General features: G+C 39.4%; 1 protein-coding gene across 6 annotated transcripts in view; it reads right to left on the reverse strand.

The window, feature by feature from the left end:
• The window catches only part of MAP3K2 (mitogen-activated protein kinase kinase kinase 2), a 55803-nt gene extending 41445 nt beyond the window's left edge, over window positions 1-14358 (reverse strand). For 4 of the 6 annotated variants that reach the window (XM_030485910.1, XM_030485909.1, XM_030485908.1 and 1 more), the window contains exon 1: window positions 13970-14358. The gene's annotated coding sequence lies outside the window, so the exon portion shown is untranslated. Of the gene's footprint in view, window positions 1-1933; window positions 3175-13969 lie in introns of those variants that run through there. The other 2 variants (XM_030485907.1, XM_030485906.1) reach the window with 2 other exon arrangements.
• Between the last annotated feature and the right edge of the window lie 536 nt (window positions 14359-14894).

The following is a 14894-nucleotide window of genomic DNA, read 5'->3' on the forward strand; positions in this document are numbered from 1 at the left end:
GCAGTAATTCAGGTGTGACTATCTGTCCTAGACTCAAGACAGCATGAGAAACTGTATTCCCCTTTATTCGTCCCCTTCACAGCTTGCTCTTCCATAGTTACCACCATTCAACAATTCTATCCTGAACGCTGAACTAAACCCTTCTACCGCGAGGATGACTGCTTGACAGAGTAAGTATCAAACACATCAAATACTCCTTTGCAGAAAGGGCATTTCTGGTTTGTTTCCTGCAAAAGTACTTGGGTTTATTTTTCAAAACATTTTGTCTTGTTTTGATTGTCTGATTGTACGTAGCTTAGTCAGGATGCTTCTAAACTTTGCCCTGAATTTCTCTCTCTTGTAATTAAACCAGTTTCTGCAGAAGCCTGAGCTATTTTGACCTATTGTACAGAGACCAAACAACCTTAAGCACAGAGTACCGAGACAACTACCTATATTAACATAATGTGCTTCATAAATTAATAGCACCCAATTTACCCAAAGTTAATAGACTTTCTTTTTTAATTTAATAAAAATATATTAAGGGGGGAGGGAACCACTCAAATACATGTGTTTTACTGAATTTAGATGATGAAATAGCAAGTGGTGATAAAAAACAGGAAGAAATAGCCAGCATCCAGTTTTTGTTCTGGTTTGGGGGGGGGGGGGGGGGGGAGAAACAACCTCAAGAGGATATATCCAAACCACAGCACAGTGGTACTGGAATAGAAATTTCACCATCCACAACAGCAAAAAGATACAACGCACTAGCTGTAATATACTTCAGATCAAACATTTTAAATTAAAGATCCAGGGACTTACAAGAGTCTAACTACAACTCTTCACAAGATTAGTGGTTCAGTTTTCTAGACCATTCTTGCAAATATTTGGAAATACCTGGAAAACAAGAAGATTCCAGTGGATTCTAAATATTGTATAAATAATTTAGAAGGATAACGGAAAGGGTCTAAGAGCTGCCATTATTTATCTTCACATCAACTGAGAGTAAAAGAATGTAATAATTAGCTTGGCTTCTGCCTCGGAATTAAAAGCAAAAACACAGTAAATGCCTTGATTTCAAGGATTATTATTACTGCCAAGCAAAATATGGCTTCTTGAAATGATTACAGATCAGTTAACAGAACTAACTACAGTTATTACCTTACTTAGGTTTTTCCAACATATCTGGCTAAACATCACACGAAATTTTAATTATTTCCTTTCAAGTCTCAACTAATAAGAAACTCAGTTGATGGACTAAAATGAAATATTTTGAGATCCATACTCCTATTTAGCAGAAAACATTAATGAACACGATTCCTAGTGCAACCCCCTACAGACCAGCAATGATAAAGTAGGCACAATAAGATACACAAAGTACATCTTAATAGCCTGAATAGCCTGAATCATGTTTAAAAGTCCAACAAAATGTATTTATACATTTTGCATATATATATACACACACGGTTAAATATTTTTAATATTTATATAAATAATATTTAAAAATAACATAATATTTATATTTTTAATATTTTAATATTTATTTAATATTTTTAATAAATCTAATAATTTACTGTGATTTCCCCCCATTTAATTTTAATTGTTATTGTGTTTAATTATTTTTAAAAAGAGATGAGCTGCATTTATGGTGCTAAAACTGACAGGACTGTTTTTTGAACTTTTATCCTCCCTGCAACTGGAAGGGCAACACCCATAATTAGAAGATGCATTTTATATAAGTCTAAATATTGTGGTTTATTATGTTTGTTTAATAATGGTTTTGCATTAAATGCATTTTGATATAAAGACAATCATTTAGGAAATTGGAAAAAAAGTGGCAGCTGCAAGATAGGACAGTCCTAGCAAAAGACAGTTCAGAAGAATTATTAAATCACAACATATAATCATCTAACATAAGTGCAATACAAAATTAGAGGGATAATGCAATCCTCACCTGCATAAAAATGCAGTGTATGCAGAAGCCATCTTGCTTCTGTACACAACCTACAGATACGCTGTTCAGTGCAGAATATCAGAAAGACTGCAGACAACAAGTATGGGATGGCTGAAGCATCAGTACCTTTACTGTTGTTACAGAAAGTATCGGGTATCTCTACAACGTGCAGACTTGAAATTTCTTATACTGAAGACTTTCAAAATCCTCCTGGTAAGCAAAAAAAAAAGTGAATTTATGCCTAATTTAGCACACAAGGCCATGCAGACTTACCTCATCCGTACAGCTACGGATATGATTTGGTACTTGTTTATTATTTTAAAAGAATGGTTACCAGCTGTACTCCTGCCAGAGTTTAATTAAAAAAGAAAAAAAAAGAAAAAAGAAAACCAAACTTGCATAAAATACAACTTCTAATTATGGATAGTGTCCTCACAGTTACAGGAAGGGTAAAACCTCGAAAAGCAGTACTGTCAGTTCCAGCACCAGAAATGCAGCCCATCTCTCAAAGTACTTTGAGAAACAGACTTCAGAATGAACTGAAAGATCCAACATGCCCAGTGACAAAAGTAAATCTTCATCCTACTCAGATTAAATCTTTGGTTCCTGCTGTTCCATAAAGAGTAGTTTGACACATTCATAGAACATTTATCAGCTTGATGAACAATGATCTCTACTTGAAAAAGTTAAAACGTGCTGGAAGGTTTGAAAATGCAAGGATGCTTTTTAAGGATTGTTCTCATAAAAATGCAAAGTAGCAGATAATTTACTTCAAGATGAGTATATAGCAAAATTATGCTTTTGAGATAAGTATCTTAACACTTACAGCAATATTCACAAAGAGTAACTGTAGTCTAGGAAAGCTAATCTCTCTATACTTCCTTTGCAGCTGATAGCGAGCGATAAGCATATTTAGAGAGTTCCAAGGCACTTAAATACAAGTTTCCTGCTTTGAATGAACCTCTTCTTTCCAAATGGTATCAAGAGCCTCTATTGGCTAACCCTTCATGAGCCCACTCCACTTCAAGTACACGAAAAAGATAAGACTGTAATTGGCCTCAAACAGAAAAGCACCTACTTTCCTCAACAAGATCTCTTTCTTCACCTAATTCAAGTTTTACAGAATTTTTTTCATTTCCTGTATCTGTTATTGCTCAGCAACAGCCGAAGCACTCTGACAGTCATTTCTTGACCTAACTGAAGAATGATTTTGCTGACACATCAAGCAAACCTGCCTTGAAAGTCATTTTATAATATAAATAATGCTTTATAATAAAAATAATGCTTTTTAAGACCTGTTCGTGATTCCAAGAAACAACAAAACAAAACAACAAACCAAACTAAAACCATTATGAAACAAACACATTTTAAATTGAGGAAGGGTCACAACACCTGAAACTTGTGGACAGATGCCATAGTGACACCTTGCAAAATGTTTTAGTGTTGCCAATTTTGCAACAGAACATACTGGCTAGAAATCAACTACTCATACTCCTCCACTCTTATCCAAGAGCAGATTTTCTTATGAAGGTATGTTAAAAAGTAATAGACACAGTTCACTGGGCTACAAATAACCGCATCGCTGCCTCCAAATCACTCTGGCATCTCAGAAATTTATTACCACCATTGTGATGGGAAGCCTCAGAGCATCACAACACTTAAAAATAACAAATTCCTTAGCATTAAGTAAGCTATATGCTATACAAACTGATTAATGCTACTCACATCAGAAAAACATAGAAGGCTTACTCAGCATATTAACATTATCATACCCACAGGGTAAAAACACTTCTGTGATGTTTGTAACTTTTTTTGTTAATTACCATATGTGAACTGAGTAGCCCCATAAAAGGCTTCCCAAAGAAGACAGGTGCACGAAATTTCAATCTATACATTCCCATGAAGGATGCATTACAGTGAGTGTCATAATCAGATTTAGGTGCTTCTATTTCTCCTAAAAATCTCCGTGGTGCTCTCCGCTCAGCAGCTGCTGTTGTCATTAGGAGGCTGCCTGCTGAAGCTGTCATGAGTGGCATCAGTGTTAGTTTTACTCCAAACTTAGGACTGATTTTGAGCAAGTCAAAATATTTGAGAAGAGCTAAACGAGTTACAATGTAAACTATTCCCCACTACAAATGTAACTACATGTCCCTTATTCTAGATCCCACAGATGGAAAACTCTTTTTTGTGTGTCACAGACAGTTCACAGCATACACCTTAAAAGAATACAGTATCTCTCTCTTCCTTGTTACAGAATTCAAGATCACAAGTTAAACCAAAGGGCTAATTGTACACAGTAAGCAAACTTAATCTTACCAGCACTACTGATACTGGCAATTCCTGCAATTTTCACAACTCTAAGAATGGAACATTGAGGTACAACCAGTGACGAATCAATTCATTTTAAGAGTAACCGTTCACTAACAAAGTAAACCTATCCCAAACCACTTATCATCTATGACCAATATTCTTTAAGCAAAAATAAAGGGGGGGGGGGGGGGGGGGCAGACTTCCAGCAGAAACTGAGTATTGCAAGCAAGTGGAGCATTTTAATTAATGTATGAGAGCAATTACATATAAATCATCTGTCAGATTTTGCTTTTGAGAACATACAGAAGAAAGCACATCCTTAAACTCCAGAAAGCAGCTCTATCCTTTTCAGGATATCCTTTTTATCTTCCAGTTCTGTGTCAGTGACTGATTGAGAGACTATTTTGGTAAATAAGCCAGAGAAATAAACTCACTCTCCATTTCTACAGCCAGTTTTAATATCTGTCTTCAGGTGATAAGAAACTTTGCTTTTCTTCAATATAACCATCACAATTGACAGCATCTTCCATTCAGCAAAACTCACTGATTTCAGTCACTATGGCATGTGAGTTTTAATCATGGCTGCAAATCACACTACTATCATTTCAAATCAAGTACCAAAAAAACTGAATACAACAATACATGTGAACCTTTCTGATTAACACAATCTGCCTGGCATCTTGCTGTGCCACCAGCAAGGACAGAATCTTATTCTCTAGGGACATTTTTGTGTCTTCACTGTGAAGGTATCTCAGGTCTCACTTGCTATACATCTTCTAAATCTTGCAACAACTCAAGGAGGAACCCTCCTCGGTGAACAGCCTTCATTACATATGATCTTAGTCATTCCTCAAAGCACAGCTCTTCCTACAACTACATAAGGCAGCAATACAATGAGGAAAACCAGAGCATGGCAATATAACTAAGATTTTTCTCATCTTCTTCCACCATCTTGCCATCAAGTTTTTGCACCCCATTAACACACCATCACCTGGAGTTTCTGCTTGAGATGCCTTTCCTGGCTCACACTCTGATCTTCCGGGTTCAATACCCTGTGTGCTCTCTCCCCATCATAACTCAAATTAACTCTGTACATTGTCAGACATTTATTCCATTATTTCCATCCTTAATAATAAAAATATAAAATGCAAAAGCCTCTCATAATACACTAACACGGAATATTTAACTAGGATAACACATGAGTCATTCAGAATTCTGACACAGCATAGAAAAAAACCCACTCCTGAATCTATCTGTAATTCAAGAGTAAAACATTCACCAATAACAACAACAAAGAGCAATAAATTTAACCAGGGAGCCACAGGTATGGATATACTCAGACCTCTCACACTTGGAACTATACAGAGGGTGTAATAATACCATTGAGAAGACAGACAAGTATAACCTTACTATACATTAATGGAAACTGAGAAAACGACGTGTGCATGCATAGGTAGCATGTTCTATGCAAATTTCAAGGATTTTTTTTTTTTTACCACATGCATCAGAAGATCGTGCATCATTTTTGTAACCAGCAGGTCTCACCAAGCGGGTCTAAACAGACAAACTTGTCCATTTTCATATCCATATTCAGCATGCACTGTTTTTAAACAGCATGACCCACATAGGCCAACACAGTAAGATACTGCTAAGCTATCAAACAAAGCTACACAAACTCTCTTCCACTTTGCGCTTTGCTAACAACCTTCAGCTCCTTCATAACATTTAAACCAGAATGTAACAATAAAAGCCTCACTTTCTCAAAACACTCCAGAATCAAATGCAAAGACATGAACACACTGTATCCTCACAAGGTTTCCTTCTTGCACCTCCCACACCACACCCCCTAGCAGTGGGTACCAAATCATTGCTGTGACATCTACGATGCTACATAATTATACTTTTCTCTCAAGTGATAAAAATTTAAGAACCCTCATAAATACAGGTAATAAGGTAAACTAACTACAGACTCAAAAGTTCCAGTGGAAGGATTACTATGTACATGCCCACATCTAATAATCACCTTTAACACTACAGTTCCACTGCCAAGGTTGCCTTTCTGTCAAGGGAGTAGTCCTGCTTTTCTACAGGAACTGCTGCTTTCCAGATGAACCACAATGACAAGCAGGAGGTACAGGGCAAACAGCTAATCCAGCTGAAAAGATTTATTTTAAGTTTTAATTAACCATCAGCCTATGTAACTGATCTCACAGTTCTAAAGAACCAATACCAACACAAAGAAAGGAGCAAGAACTCATGCTAGAACCATCCCTCTTGGCCACTGCACAGATTCTGATCTTTTTAAAATCACAGAATAATAAAATAGTTTGGGTTGGAAGGGACCTTAAAGATCATCTAGTTCCAACCTCCCTGACATGGGCAGGGACACCTTTTGCTAGACCAGGTTGCTCCAAGCCCCATCCAACCTGGCCTTGAACCCTGCCAGGGATGGGGCAGCCACAGCTTCTCTGGACAACCTGTGCCAGTGCCTCACCACCCTCACAGTGAAGAATTTCTTCCTAATGTCTAACTTGAATCTACCCTTTGTCAGTTTAGAGCCATTCAGTCACTATCATGGTATACTTGGATTTCCAGTGCTGGAAGTCTCCCCAAAGGCTTTCTTGCAGTCACAGCATAAGAAGACCCTTGCATCAATAAATTGGTTAAAACACAGAAAATTACAGACATGGTTGTTCTCATAAGAAAGGAGGGTACCAGTGAAGCCCCACACGGGTCTGTGTTCTTCAAGATATTCTAAACTATCCAAGAGACAGTAGCAAGGCGAAAAGTTTTCCAACACTACTGTGCCTATCAATATTATGGTATTTGGGAAAGCAAGTAAAGGGCTGACTGCAGTAGAGGAGGTGGTCTTTATCAAATTCAGGGACTGAGCAAATAAAGCAGAAGATAGCACAGATGAATGAAAGTGATACAAGTTGGGGGGCAGAGGTGAGGATGGAGAAAAGCAGTTCTAACTTTGCATGTAACAAACCAATGGGCTTTGCACTGAATATTGCCAACGCTCACAAATGAAAGACAATTAGGAATTATTATAGGTGGGTGAGGGAAAACACAAACCAGTCCAAAACAGATGACACTCTGCCCACCTTAATTATCACTAGCAGTGCTGGGGCCTTCAGCTCCAGAAGAGCAAACAGTAGTGTCAGAGAAGAGCAAAAGGTAAAACTGAAGGCACAGAATGGGTTCTACAGGGGAAAACAAATAGGCAAGTTAGGACACTCTGGTTTCAGAAATATTCAGGTGGAAGGAGAAAGCGATAAAGAGCTACAAAATCATACCAGGAACGAAGAGATGGATTGTTCACTCTTTCCCAAAAGAAATGTGGCACCAAAGGACACCAGTACAAGCTAAGTTCAAAAATTATAAATAAACAAACAAATAACACAACAAATAGCGTCTCAAAGGATATTTGGATACCAGACATTTAACAGCATGAAAAAAAAAAAAAAAAAAGACTGGCCAAATTGAGGATAAAACTCCAAAGGTTACTAGCCACACAAAAACCACATCAGATTTAGAACAAACACATTTCTGAAAATATTTAGGGATTGAAAGAATATTCAAGCTAGGTATTATATAAGCTTGCCATGTTCTCACTCTTCCATAAGCATTCATTCATGCTCATTGTTGCAGGAAAACACTTGATTATCTTCTGTTTGATTTCATTACGGATTAAGATTTTAGGTAAAACTTGTCAGCCATTTCCCCAATAGCATTAAAATATTCATCTGAAGGTGTCATTTGGTATTCATGATAGTGCCAGTATCACAGTCACAGAGCCATAATAGATATTCTCTAATGGAACTGGCTACAGCATCTTAAGAAGTTATTCATTACACTCTCCACCTTATCCCTGCCTGAAGTTACTGCACTTACTGGTATCAGCAGTGCAAGAAATGCTTTTCTAATTCCAGCTTTATACCCATTCAGATATCAACAAGCCATTACGGAAAATACAAAACAGCACTTGAAGATTTGGGGTTTGTTATTGCAATTGATTTTTAGTAAAAAAAAAAAAAAAAAAAATGAAAAAAGGTCTAAGAGCCTCATGCTGGAGTTACAATAATTGTGGCATTGCTAAAAATACACATAGTGCGACAAAACAACAATTAAACACAGGTTGAGCTTCATCAGTCACCAGCAGTTAGCGTTAAAAAATACTTAGGGTTACAATTCTCATGTTGTAGAGAACATGAACAACTTCATGTAGAATATCTTATTTTCTTTAGATTTTCTTTCGCAGTTTAACTACTGCTTGTGTCAGGATTTTAGTTCTCTTTCTTTTAAAATTCAAACAGCTTGATCTATACGTATCCTAGTTTTCAAATCTTTATTCAAAGGTGAGACCATAGTTCCCATTGTTATCATTTTGGTAACATGACATTCAAACTGTTAGCATTTACAGAATTCTCGTCCAAATTATTTTGAAATAATTTTGGGGTAGGTAAGAGGTAATCAACACTGACTACTTCTTTCTGCAAGAAACTAAAGACCTTGTTTAAGAATCATTATTGATGTCTGTTTTGTTTTTTGTGAAGGCAGCACTGCTGAAAGGATTGCACAATTTGTCCCATCTGTGATCTAGCCTTGAAAATTATGGTTAAAATCATTTATATAAGTCAGATAAAATGGTGTAAGCCAGGGTATATGCTGAACACATCTGTTTCATAGCTCGCTCTGCAATTCTTCCAATAAAGCATACCTATATAAAAATTTCTTCTATTACATCATTGGACTGTATGACATCTCAAAATAGCAAAAGGCTTGTTCATGTACTGCTAGACTGACAGAAGTTATCTTAGCAAAATGACTTACTTGAAAGCCAGCATATGTATAAAATAGAGTGGTAAAGACATACTTTTGCCAATGAAAGCTGCATCTAACCCTAGGAGAACTTGTTCTCAACCAAGTTTCCTGTTGTAGAGCAGGCTATATGTTCAAAAGCCACAGGGATTGTACGTGCTGGCAAAGAGATGTGGAAGAGCAGAAACTGCATATTTTCCTGTAGAATAATTTATTGAACAGCAATCCTGGTTTGAGTCTAGAAATGCTTAATATAAGAAAGCTAACCTGAAATAAAGATTAAATTCAATATAGTATAAGGTTTTATTCTTCAGAAAGATAATTCAAATTCATACATATGAAGAAAGAGATACCTTATTTAACAAGCATTAACACAAGCTCCTGTGTTAACATGCAGGAGCAAAACAAAAAGCCAAAAAAACCCAACAACTACCAAAAAAAAAAAAGAAAAAAAAAAACAGAAAAAAAAGAAAAAAAAAAAAAAGAAAAAAAAAAACCCCAAAAAACCAAAATACACACACAAAAAACACCCCACAAAAACGAACAAAAAACACACCAAAAAAAGCACCAGCCCCAACCATACCTGCAGACACACACCCCAGAATGACATTTTAATGAGGCTGTCATGTTACTTCTGCTGCAACTTACAGAGTAAGTTAATTACTCTGTTGCTGTAAGACTTTGCCTAGGGAACTTTGAAAAAGATATAGACAAATGACACAGAGTCCAAACAACAACAATGCTGAGAAAACTCAACTTGTGAAAAAAAGGCCTGTTTGCACAGTTTAGTAAAGAGAAGTCTAAAATAAAAGGAGAAAGAGAAAAAGTCTTCACATATGCAAACAGTTGGTGCAAAGAGTACAGAAATCATTATCCTGCATGAGTAATAAGAGTTGGACAAGAACTAACTGGCTTAACTAGCACCAAGACAGAGACTTGAGTTAAATATTAAGAAAAGCCTCCTAACTATAACGATAGTTATGTAGTGGCTATAAATAGATCAGTGAAGAGGTGTGGTATTCCCCTCTTTTGATTTTTTTTTTAAGAGAAGATCAGACAAATGTCTGTCAGACCTGATTTCAGCGTATTTGTTTCGACATCACAGTAGGGGCTGACTTCATGAAATCCCTTCCCTTCTTACACATCTAGAATTTCTTCATTTATCCAAATGACAACTGTTTATCAATGTTACCATACCCAAGCTACAAAAGTACAGTCCTTGCAGTATAAATATCTGAAACATTTGAATTTTATCACATTGCTGTTGTCAGACCGATAGTGTACTTCGTGCAGCATCTTTTACTACAGCAGATAATCCACAGAAGTGGACAAATGATTGAATGGAAACACAGAAAGAGAAGCAAGTGAGGAAAACATAGTGAAGGATTCAAAGAAAAAAAAATATGGCTGAAAACAAAGCTATAGCAAAGAAAAATACCTGTTGCCTAAAGAAAATTACTTTTCTATCATATGAAAAACCAAGTTACAGTTTGCTAGTATAATTTCAAAAACATGCAATAATTTGAGATACAGAAATCAACATAAGTAAAAGGCTTTGCAAATGGACAGGAAAAAGTCACACCTTTAGATGCCCCCCTACATTACCAATTCCCAACTCCCAGTTTTTAAAGCACAGACACCTCCCCCTTTGGCCTTGCTCAAGTAAGTCCAACTTCAAATGACCTCATTAAGCTGGGCTCTAAACTATGCCATATGTATATTTGTGGGTCAAGCGTCTCTAGAGCAGTGGTTCCCACAGATGGAAATCACTGCAATCTCCTAACAGAACTCCATCTTTCCTTTTCTTATTATCTCCAAACCTTCTACAGTTTCTCAGAAACTACACATAAGGTGAATAAAGACACCTCAGAAAAAAATGCAAACAGCATATTAGACTAAGAGCCTACAGACAGCATATAGCATATAACAGCATATTAAACTATAGAGCCACAGGCTGCATTTGTTGTTATTACTATATTACTAAATCAAGATGTCATGCTAAGATCCAGAAGTGAGAATCAGGACTGCAGTGCATTCTGAGCATGTTCCCACTGCCCAATTATATGTTTACATATAATTCCTTAGCACTACAACATACCAGACTATTAAAATAGCAAATGCAGTATTTATTCTTTTAAAAGATGACTTTTATTCTCTCCCATAGAGAAAAATAGCAGGCTTAATAGAATTCACTGGGGCTTTTATGGGCTTTTTTGTTCGTCCGTTTGTTTTGTTGGGGTTTTTTTTAATACTGTGTCAGTTCTACTTCAGAATTTTGAAAGCTTAAATTTAGAAATTAACCTTTCAGGACAGCAAACCCAGTTGTTTGCTAATTAGATAAACCTAAGCAGAGCCAGTAGTCAATAGACATATTTACGTTAGTTTATCATATGTATGAAAAACAAGCTCTGCAAAAGTAACAAGACATACTTAATTACATTGATCAGTCACATTTTCATAATTCATTGCTTTTTCTTCAACGAGTACTCCAAACAGAGGATAATGTTAACAACCACCATCTAAAACAAAATTGTTAGAGAATACATTCATTATTCCAAACCAAATGTGTACCTCTGGATAGACCAGAACGCCTTTGGTTGTGTGTTTGGTGGGAGAGGGGGAATCGACGAAGGAAATTACTATTATCGTTCTCAGGTGGTATTTCCTAAGAAAACATTTTCAGTTCAGAGAATGCTCAGTTAGAGAGCCACTGAACAATCTGTCAAAAAATAAGTTACATGTTACTCGTTACTTCTGACTTAGCTTGCTGTAGTAAAAAGTCAGCCTGCAGTAAAGATTATACAGATGCAAGACAAAAAATGAAATTTAAGATTACTAATACACAAAGTTGTTTCTGACAAGTTCTCCATGAATACTTAATAATGATAAGGTTTTAAAAAAAAACAATAATTGTAATTTTCACCGAAATATTAACACTGTATTTTAGGAAATTATAAGGAAAAAAAAAGTAAAGTAAAAAATATAAACGTGAATTAAATTTACAGCATGACCAACTTCCTTGCTTTCTCCAGAAGAAAGCTTTACCTTTATAATAAAACAGTAAGTCTTCTGCATTTAGCCTCAATAGGCTCTAAATTCCACAAGTCTGTTCATTAATGATGTTTCCTGAGAACCACAGCAAAGAAACACTGATGGGTCTATGACCACATTTGAAAGGCTACTAATTTTTTACAATAAATTATCAAGAGGTTTATCAACATTTTAAAAAAAGCTTCCCTACCATGATATTAAACAACATGGTAATGCTTTTGTTAACCTACATTAATAAATTCTACCTGTTGCAGGTATCTGCCTACTCACATATACTATAAAAGCTCTCAAGATTACCAGATGCCACAGCTATCTTCAGAAAAGGTTCTTCTGACAGCTTAGAAATCTCAGCAAGCCAAGACAAGCCATTCAGAAACATCTGTTTTCTTCACTGTAGTCTTCCACTAGTGTCAGGTAAACCACTGACAGAGAGTTCATCAAGACAAATTGTACACAGATCTTTCTCCAGCAATGAGTCCATTTGACAAACATTCCCCTGCTATTCTGCTTTATCAAAATGCAACAGAACCTTGGAAAAAACCCTCAGATTAATCCTATACAGCCTTACATTATCTGAATCAATATTTGGGTTCAATACATTTCAGTGGCAATAGTGACAGAATACAAAGCGTGAAGAAAACAGGAATTACAGCAAGTTCTCATTTTTTAATATGTTTCTAAGGAAAGCAGTTATTTTCAAAATCACTATAAGCAAAGGCACACATGACAATAGAATTTCCTCATATAGTATTTCTCTCATTTTCAAATGACAGTGAAGGGCTTAGCCATGAGGGGTGGGAACCAAAACAAGAAAATTCTTCTGAGGTTTTTCAGTGTGGCATAAGTACTAACTTATATCACTGCCCATTCACTTAAAATGATCCATAAAGGAACTCCATAGGAAAGAGCACTTTCTAGGGTATTCTGCTAATAAGTGCTATGCCACCAGAGAATCCAAGATGTGCAAGACAAGCATGTAGACATTCATTCTGCAAATACTACTACGTCTTTGCCATATGCATAGCAACACATTTCTGAAGGCCTCTCACACACTGCAACGTGCTGCATTGTTTAAAGAAAAGAAACATTTTCTGTACAGACCAGAAATCCCCCCTTATTTCAAGGTGGGCTTCTATCATCTTTTACCACCCTCTTAAGAGGACACTTCATGATACAATACATCTTAAAAGCACTCAGGTTATTTAATGCTTTGATTTTCAGTAATTCCACAGCCAAAAACTAACACCTGTTTTTTTTTTGAGGCAAGAGATGAAGCCAGAAAAGAGGGAAAAAAAAAACCACCCCAAAAACCAAAACCCAACCAACCCCGTGGGTGCTGCAATGCACCTCGAATACAACAAGGGAAAAAATCATCTAACGTTCACTTTTCCCCTGACAAAAATATCTCGCAGAATCTGACCTACATACCCAAATCATAGCGCTGCTATCACTGTAGAGCAATTTAAAGACTGTAGAGCATCAGTATGCAATCACACCAAGGTTTACGGTGACATATATTTGTAGAGCTCGTAAAATCCTTGGGATTCTGCAGTTGTAACGTAAATGACTAATAAGCCCCTCGCCCCCCACCCCCAGCACCTCAAACAGCTTACCCCGCCGCGTGCCCCCGGCGGCTCCCAGCAGCGCGGTTCCCGCTCCCCTCCCAACCCGGGCCGGCACCTCCCGGACGTCGAAGCTGCGCGAAGCGGCCCCGCACCGGCGGCCCCTCCAACGCGCTCTGACAAATGCCCCCCCCCGAAACGCACACCGCATCCGGGCCGCCGCGGGCCGCCCCCGCCCGGCCGCCCGCCCTTCCCCAGGGCCGCTCCCGCCCGCCCCGCCGGCACCGACCTGTGTCACAGTGGAGGCCGGGCGCCCGCGAGGGACTCCCGCGCTGCCCGGTAGCGGCGGGCGCAGGCCCGGCTGGGCAGGCGGCGCGGAGGGAGCGGCCAGGTTTCCGGAGAGGAGCCCACCCCCCCCGGAGGAGGGGGGGAAGGGGCCCGGGGCCTGCCCGCGCGGGGGCACGGCGGGGAGGGTGACAGGAGGCACCGAGGCCGGCACGGAGGGAGCCGCGCGCCGAGGGGGGCCCGTGAAGGGGTGACCGGGAAAGGCGTCCGCGGAGCGCTGCCGCCGCGGCAGAGCCAGGCCGGGCCGTGGGGAGGTGGTGAGGGGATCCCGTCAGGCGTGAGTCGCCGGCGGCCGCTACCGCTCCTGCTGCCAACCGAAAGCTCCGCCTCCCCCTCCGCCGAAACTCGTGACGTCGGCCGCGCCGCCGGCGGCGGGCGGGGGAGGGAGCGTGAGGCGGCAGCGCAGCACAGCGTCACGGCGTACGGGCGGGGCGAGGAGAGCGCTCCGCCTGTGCGCACGCGCAGAACGAGCAAGCATGGACGGGCCGGGAGAGCGCATACGCGACGACTGCCTGCCGCCCGGCGGACAGCGGCCTGGAGGGGGGTGGGCTGCTGCGCCCGAGCGCTGGGGGCAGCGGCCGCGCCTTCTGCCGGGCGGCTCCGAGCTGTAGCTTTTCTGCGGGTTGTGATCGCCGATGCTCAGGGGCAGGGTGTGAACCTTCACTTCCATGCAGTTGTGGCTCCTTCGCTGCTTAGCTCAAAAAAGCGTCTTGCCCCCGACATGCCCAGAGCGGCTGCGCCGCGGCAGGACAAGCTGCCCTAACTCCACCTTGAGCAGGCCACACACGGCTTTAGGACGATCCAAAATGCTGCTCTGCCACCTTCAGGATGCCCATTTCTCCCGCTGCAGCCTGACTGCTCTCTGCAGG

This window comes from Strigops habroptila, chromosome 5 (assembly GCF_004027225.2).
Source record: "Strigops habroptila isolate Jane chromosome 5, bStrHab1.2.pri, whole genome shotgun sequence".
Lineage (NCBI taxonomy): Eukaryota > Metazoa > Chordata > Aves > Psittaciformes > Psittacidae > Strigops > Strigops habroptila.